The sequence below is a fragment of the Jaculus jaculus genome, chromosome 3 (assembly GCF_020740685.1).
Source record: "Jaculus jaculus isolate mJacJac1 chromosome 3, mJacJac1.mat.Y.cur, whole genome shotgun sequence".
Classification (NCBI taxonomy): Eukaryota; Metazoa; Chordata; class Mammalia; order Rodentia; family Dipodidae; genus Jaculus; species Jaculus jaculus.
The window spans coordinates 13,440,131-13,446,873 of record NC_059104.1 but is presented as its reverse complement, the minus strand read 5'-3'; the positions used below and the strand labels follow the sequence as shown (position 1 = coordinate 13,446,873).

Genomic DNA, 6,743 nt, shown 5'->3' with positions numbered 1-6,743 from the left:
GGCGGAAGGCGCAGCTCAGTGGTAGAGCACATGCCTTGTATACATGAGTCCTGAAAAAAAAAAAAAAAAATCAGAGGGCTGGAGAGATGGCTTAGTGGTTAAGGTGTTTGCCTGCAAAGCCATAGGATCCTGGTTCGATTCTACAGAACCCACGTAAGCTAGATGCACAAGGGGGCGCATGCATCCGGAGTTTGTTTGCAGTGGTTGGAGGCCCTGGCATGCCCATTATCCCCCCCTCCACTCTCTCTCTCTCTCTCTCTCTCAAATAAATAAATAAATAAAATATTTTTTAAAAATCTGAAAAAGGAATCTGGGGACATGCTCTCTGTTTTGCACACCGGAAGTAAAGATTACAGAGAACACAAACTTGAGGAATCAACATTTGGGATCCCAGCACCCATGTAAATGCCAGGTGGGCATGATGGTGCAGCCATAGAAGGAAGAGGCAGGAGACCCCCAAAGGAGAGCTGGCTAGCTAGACTAGCTGAATCTATGAGCAAGCAAAAGACCCTACCTCAATAAATAAAGTGGAGAGTGATCGAGGAAGACATCCAACATCAACTTCTGGTCTCCACATGCACACACATGCATACACACACACACGATTTATTGACAATTTCCATAATCGTAGACAATAACCCATGGTAATTCCCTTCCTCCCCCTAATTTCCCCTTTGAAACTCCACTCTCCATCATATCCCAGCCCCCTCTCAATCAGTATTTTATTTTGATATCATGTTCTTTTCCTCCTATTATGAGGGACTTGTGTAGGTAGTGTCAGGCACTGTGAGGATATCCAGGCCATTTTGGGTCTGGAGGAGCACGTTGTAAGGAGTCCTACCCTTCCTTTGGCTGTTACATTCTTTCCGCCACCTCTTCTGCAATGGACCCTGAGCCTTGGAAGGTGTGATAGAGATACTGCAGTGTTGAGCACTCCGGTCACTTCTCAGCATCACGGTGCCTTCTGAGTCATCCCAAGGTCACTGCCATCTGAAAAGAGAAGTTTCTCTAACCAAAAGTGAGAGTAGCATTAATATATGGGCATGAACATTAATAGAAGTATTTACTGGGCAGTTTGTTGAGCATAGTATATGGATTTAGCCAGACGGCAGCAGACGTTACACTCCTAGGGCTCAGGACTACTGTTTTAGGTTTTCAGTATCAGGGATGTATTCCCTCCCTTGGAGCGGGCCTCCAGTCCAATTAGAGGGCAGCTGGTTTCCACCATGACAGATGTGCCACTATTGCACCCATTGGCTCATTTGGCCTGGCTGGCCAAATTTAAGGCTTGCAGTGTCCACTGTTGAGAATCTTCACTGGTGATTTCTCTTTCTCCCATTGAATGGCATGCAGTGTAGCTTTTTCCAGCTTTCTGTCAGCTGTTCTACATGAAGGAGGTTTTCAGCTCAGCTCCAGCAGGATTTCTAAGTGAACTTGCAGCCCAAGTATGTGGTGTCTTCAGCAATAGGGTTTTACCATCTATTCCTGGTGGGAAACCAAGGGCCTTGGCAATGGCCTGTAATGTTTTGGGGGCATTAGGAACCTCCCGGGCCAACAACTCACTGAAAGGTATCCCATCCTTGGCAATGAAAATTTTCTAGTAACAATCTATGACTTCTGAGTGTTCTTTTGTCCAAAAAAGTAAGTTTCTATATGGCTTTTTGAAATATATTCTTAGATTTTGTTTATGTTTTTCAAGGTAAGGTTTCACCCTAGCCTAGGCTGACCTGGAATTCATTACGCAGTCTCAGGGTGGCCTCAAACACATGGCAATCCTCCTACCTCTACCTCTTGAGTGCTAGGATTAAAGGTGTGGACCACCACACACGGCTTTATCCTCTTAGATTTCACTTATATATTTATTTATTTAAGAGTGACAGAGAGAGAGCAAGAAAGAGGCAGAGAGAGAGAGAGAGAATGGGCGCACCAGGGCTTCCAGCCACTGCAAACGAACTCCAGACACGTGCACCCCCTTGTGCATCTGGCTAACATGGGTCCTGGAGAATCAAGCCTCGAACCAGGGTCCTTAGGCTTCACAGGCAAGCGCTTAACCGCTAAGCCATCTCTCTAGCCCCCTCTTAGATTTTGATTAGCCCTCCCTCCACCTTTCTTTTACTCAAGAGCACCCTTTTAAAAACATTTTATTCATTCTTTTGAGAGAGAGAGAGAGAGAGAATGCGGCAGAAAGAGAATGAGTATGCTAGGGTCTCTAGCCATTGCAAACAAACTCCAGATGCTTGCACCCCCCCTTGTGCATTTGGCTTACGTGGGTCCTGGGGACTCAACCTGGGTTGTTTGGCCTTGTAGACAAGTGCCTTAACTGCTGAGCAATCTCTCCAGCTCAAGAGCACCCTCTCCCCATCAGCAACCCCCAGGACAAGTGAGTCAAGTGGCAGAACTTCAAGGCATCCAGAGAGACTTAGACATGGTACCCAGACACCTCCAAGTCAATCCTAACCCCTTCAAGACCCCGTATGGTGCCAAGAACAGCAGCATTCTCAGCAACTCTAGCTTGTGTGAGCATTGTTTATAAATTCAAAATGTGCCAAAATGGGCTGGAGGGACGGCGTAGCGGGTAAGGCGCTTGCCTGTGAAGCTTGAGGTTTGATTCCCTAGGACCCACATAAGCCAGATTTACATGGTGGCACATGTGTCTGGAGTTTGTTTGCAGTGGCTAGAGGCCCTGGTGTGCCCATTCTCTCTCCCTCTCTCTAGTAAAAAACAACAACAAAAAAAACACTTTTTAAAAGAGGAAAGTGGGCTGGAAAAATGGTTTAGTAGATAAGGCACTTGCTTGCAAAGCCTAAGGATGCAGGTTCGATTCCCCAGTGCCCATGTAAAGCCAGATGCACAAGATGGTATGCACCTCTGGAGTTTGTTTGCAGTAATTTAGAGGTCCTGGCATATCCATTCTCTCTCTCAAGTTAAAAAAAATTAAACAATTATTTTTTAAAGTAATTTTTCTTTTTCTTTATTTATTTGAGATAGGGAAAGAGAGAGAATGGGTGCGCCAGGGCCTCCAGCCAGACACATGCGTCACCTTGTGCATCTCGCTTATATGGGTCCTGGGGAATCAAACCTGAGTCTTTTGGCTTTGTGGGCAAGTACCTTAACTGCTAAACCATGTCCCCAGCCCTAATTAATTATTATTATTATTATTTTTGGTTTTTCAAGGCAGGGTTTTGCTCCAGCTCAGGCTGACCTGGAATTTACTATGTAGTCTCAGGGTGGCCTTGATCTCACGAACTCACGGCAATCCTCCTACCTCTGCCTCCTGAGTGCTGGGATTAAAGTCATGCGCCATCACACCCGGCTGTTAAATATTTTTAAATATGTTTAAGAAAAGATGAAAGTATGATTTCTTCAGTTAAGAAAAACAAAACCCAAGAGAAGAGCATTTTTTTGTTGTTGTTGTTTTCATTATTTATTTATTTGAGGGTGACAGAGAGAGAGAGAGAGAAAGAAGCAGAGAGAGAGAGAGAGAGGGAGAATGGGCGCACCAGGGCTTCCAGCCACTGCAAACGAACTCCAGATGCGTGCGCCCCTTTGTGCATCTGGCTAACGTGGGACCTGGGGAATCAAGCCTCCAACGGGGTCCTTTGGCTTCATAGGCAAGCGCTTAACCGCTAAGCCATCTCTCCAGCCCTAGAAGAGTGTTTTTGCATGCTCAGTTGGAACAGGCCCGGTTCTTGTTGAAGACATGCCAGTAAGGGACGTTGCCCGCTTGGCGGAATGGGAGAGGGGCTCCGGTGAGAACAGCCCAGTACCTTGTCCTGTCATGGGCAGTCTCTGTAAGTGATCCTGGCTAGTTGGAAAAATGCAAGTCTGTGACTTGTGGGTGAGTCACTCTGATAAGAACCATGAGTGGACCAGAGGGATTTGGGGGAGGGGTGTGCTTTGTCCCGGGGACACTGCTAGAAATGGGTCCCAGGGCCTCAGATCTGCTAGGTATGCCCCTTACCACTGAGCCACACCCTCAGCCCAAGGACTTGGCAGTTTACGTTAGTTGCGGGCCTATTAGGGGAACTTTGAGGTCCATGGATGAGGCTCCTGGCCTTTCTCTGAGAATCATGCTCTAGCTCCACTTCCCATCTGTAAGGAAACACATGCCTAATGCTGTCTCTCATCTGCTCACACAGGTCCCCATTGCTGGAAGCAGCTCTCTCTTGGGGTAAATTACTGCTTTGCACACTGCTCTAGTTAAAACCCCTTCCTCCCTCTTTTCCTTTCTTCCTTCCTTCTTTTCTTTCTTTCAAACACACACATATATATATGTTTGTTTTTTTTGAGGTAGGGTCTCACTTTAGCCTCGGCTGACCTGGAACTCACTATGTAATCTCAGGGTGGCCTCGAACTCATGGCGATCCTCTGACCTCTGCCTCCTGAGTGCTGGGATTAATGGCATGTGCCACCATGCCCAGCTCTCTTTCAAATATTTTATTTATTTATTTGCAAGCAGAGATACAGAGAGAGAGGGAGAGAGAGAATGGGCATGCCAGGGTCTCTAGCCACTGCAAACAAATTCCAGATGCATGTGCCACTTTGTGCATCTGGCTTTCATGGGTCCTGGGGAATCAAACCCAGGTTATTAGGCTTTGCAGGCAAGTCCTTTAACTGCAGAGGCATCTCTCCAGCCCAAATAATTTAAGTTTTTTTTTGAGGCAAAGTCAAAAGATTGGCCTTTTTTTTTTTTTTTTTTTTTTTTTTTAATTTGAGAGAGAGAAAGAGGGAGAGAGAGAGAGAGTGAATAAGCACACCAGGGAGGGCCTCCAGCCACTGTAAATGAACCCCACTCCAGAGGCATGCGCCACCTTGTGCATTTGGCTTACGTGGGTCCTGGAGAGTTGAACTGAGATCCTTTGGCTTTGCAGGCAAATGCCTTAACCACTAAGCCAACTCTCCAGGCTCAGACTGGCCTTTTTTTTAAATGAGATAGAGAGAGAGAGAGAATTGGACACACCAGGGACTCCAGCCACTGCAATCGAACCCCAGATGCATGTGCCACTTTGTGCACATGTGTGACCTTGTGCATCTGGCTTAAGTGGGACCTGGAGAGTTGAACATGGGTCTTTAGGCTTTGCAGGCAAGCACCTTAAGTGCTAAGCCATCTCTCCAGCGAATTTAACTTTTTTGTCGTTTTTTTTTTTTTTTTTTTGAGGTAGGGTCTAGCCTAGGCTGACCTGGAACTCGCTCAGAGTGGCCTTGAACTCACATCAATCCTCCTACCTCAGCCTTCCAAGTGCTGGGATTAAGGGTGTGTGCCACCGCGCCCAGCTTTTTTCCTTTCTGATGTGTAGTCATTGGTCCAGCTCTCACACTTTGGAGCTTCCCTGAATTCGTCTCCTTTAGTAGGAACATAAGTTAAAATTTTTGTGGGACTCTGAGAAGCCTGAAGTCTTTTCTTTCCCCGTTTCTTATACCCCTGGGAAGAATATTTTCTGGTATGAACCAGAAAATGTGCTGGACAAATTCTAGAAGGGCTATAATCCTTGGACTGGAGCCTTAAGTTTGAAACAGCACCTACCCTTTGCTAATTTCTTTCTCTGTGGAGACCTTTGTCTCCTCTCAAGGATGCCTGTCATCCCTGTCTGTGTTGAAGCATCTCTTTCTTTCTTTCTTTAATACCACATTACTACATTGATGTTAAGTAGTTCTGCTTTTGCCTTCATTGTTTAACTTTTTTTTTTTTTTTTTTTTTTAATTTAAAGAATTGAGGAATGGCTGCTGAAGAGATGGCTTAGCAATTAAGGAGCTTGCCAGAAAAGCCAAAGGACCCAGGTTCCACTCCCCAGGACCCACATAAGTCATTGCATCTGGAGTTGTTCACAGCAGCTGAAGGCCCTGGCACACCCATTCTCTCTCTCTCTCTGCCTCTTTCTCTATCTCTCAAAATACGTTTTAAAAAATTAATGAAAATTTCATGTCTTGTTTTCCCCCATTTACCCTAAAGCCTATTTATAGAAAAAGGAAAACAACTGTATTTTCCTTATTTGGTATTGTGTTTCTTTTACTATAGCTGGTCTGAAAGATATTTTTATTGCTTATCTAGAAGGGTTGTTTTCAGTTCTTTCCTAAAAGCCCTGAACTTTACTAAATATTACTAGTTTCCTCTGCAGCCATGACAACCGGTTGTATTGCTAAATGGACTTTTCTGTGAATAGAGTAGGTGTTCCCATTGCAATGAGGACATATTATGCAATGACTGAAAAACATTTTTAGTTGTTGTTATTGTTTGTTTTTTGAGGTAGGGTCTCACTCTAGCTCAGCCTCACCTGGAATTCACTATGTAGTCTCAGGGTGGTGTAGAACTCATGATGATCCTCTTACCTCTGCCTCCCAGGTGCTGGGATTAAAGATTTGTGCCACCATATCCAGCTTCTCCTCATTTTATGTTCTTTCTTTACAAATCTGATTAGGCTGAATCATGTAATATGTGTCATTTTTATTTATTTATTTATTTTTAATATTTTTATTTATTTATTTGAGAGAGAGAGAGAGAGAATGGGCACACCAGGGCCTCTAGCCACTGCAAACGGACTCCAGATGCATGCGCCCCCTTGTGCGGTTGGCTTTATTTGGGTACTGGGGAATCAAACCTGGGTTCTTAGGCTGTACAGCCTGAACTGCTGAGCCATCTCTCCAGCCCCAACTCAGGTGTTTGATTTATTTATTTATTTATATTTTAGAGACAGCAAGAGAGAGAGAGAGAATTGGCACGCCAGGGCCACAGCCACTGCAATTGA

The 6,743-nt window shown here is 45.1% G+C and overlaps 1 non-coding gene across 1 annotated transcript; it reads right to left on the bottom strand.

The window, feature by feature from the left end:
- Positions 1-5,431: 5,431 nt before the first annotated feature.
- On the bottom strand, positions 5,432-5,491 carry LOC123459763. Its single transcript, XR_006636501.1, has one exon. It is a non-coding gene; the product is annotated as a U7 small nuclear RNA (small nuclear RNA).
- Positions 5,492-6,743: the final 1,252 nt, after the last annotated feature.